This window comes from Populus euphratica, unplaced genomic scaffold (assembly GCF_000495115.2).
Source record: "Populus euphratica unplaced genomic scaffold, PopEup_1.0 scaffold211.1, whole genome shotgun sequence".
NCBI lineage: Eukaryota > Viridiplantae > Streptophyta > Magnoliopsida > Malpighiales > Salicaceae > Populus > Populus euphratica.
Genome location: NW_011500020.1, coordinates 171897 through 173405, shown reverse-complemented (window position 1 = coordinate 173405; position 1509 = coordinate 171897).

Below are 1509 nucleotides of genomic sequence, written 5' to 3'. Positions count from 1 at the left end.
ATCTTCTCTTGTCTGCCCAAAATATCATTGATAACGTCAGAATTGAAACCACTTGAAAATATAAAATTTATATGAAATTGTCTTAGCTTTCCAGGAAAACAAATGAAATTATCTTAGCTTTCCAGGAAAACAAATTGAGGTCATTTGGACTTCTAAAACTTTAAATATAGGCCAAACACTGAACAGTATTCGGGTTGCAGGACAGATTCAGACTTCTTCGTTGTTGCTTTAATTTGGACTTAAAAATGACATTTTTAAATCTTGGGCTCCCATGAAAGTTATAGGCTTATGTCTTACCTTTTCATCCATATAAAGTAGACCTAAATCCAAGATCTACAACTCCAGATATGACCCAATTATCGAACAGTGTTCCGGTTTGGATTGCATTAGCATTTTTTTTTCTAAGTTTGGCCATCACTTTGTCCTTTCAATTTATATTCTTAAACTCATCAATTAATCCTTTCATTTATGATAGGATTGTACTTAAAATAAATATTTATCATAAATTAAAATTGCACTTAAAATAAATATTTATCATAAATTAAAGGTATCTTATATTATTAAATATGTTATTATAAAACATGTTTTAGTTAAGGAGTTATTAATACTTCAAGTGCAAAATTATGATAGAAAACCTTAATAAAAATGCACTTTTAAGTACTAATCATCGATCATCAAATTTTCCATCAGATTAACATAAGTTAATAACTTTACATTCCATTTGATCAACAAGACTGCTATATGGCTTCATTCAGGATTAAGTTTCTAATTATAGTTTCTTTTTTATAGGAAAAAGAGGTTGATAACGATCAATTAAATAGATTATCTAACAAATTGACAAACTCTATAAGACTAATTTGTTAACACCATAACTTATTAGTAATTATATTGTAAATAAGAACATCGAATTAATGACTAGTCAATTCATGTAACTAATAAATGCCATTCTTTTGGCCATGAAGGTTTGAATAATCATCCATCAACACGGGTGGCAATGGAATAACCCACAACAAATGCTTCATATGATGTCTCTTCATCATATAATTTCCTATAATAGTAAATGATTGTGTGATATGATCAAAAGATTGATGCTTTTTTTTCAAGTGTTGGAGTATCAAAATAATAAATAATCCGGCAAGACTAGGGTCGAACCACATGGAAGTTAACTATATAAATTATAAATAACAAAAAAACAACAACAACAACAACAATAATAAGATGAAGAAGGTAAAGAGGACTTTGAGATGCAAGATTAATTTAAGGATTAAACAATGATAAAAAACAAATGTCAAGGTTAGATGATCCACTAATGATATTTCAAACAAATATAGTATAAACTCTTTTTATTACTCAATTGGAAACCACACATAAAGAAGGTTCCAATCGGATTATAAATGGTTAACATGATTACATTAGTTATCTTATTTGAATAATGCTAATATTTGTAAATATTTTCAGGCATCCATTATTATAATTTATGTTAACAACAAATCAAGTTCCTTTCATAGC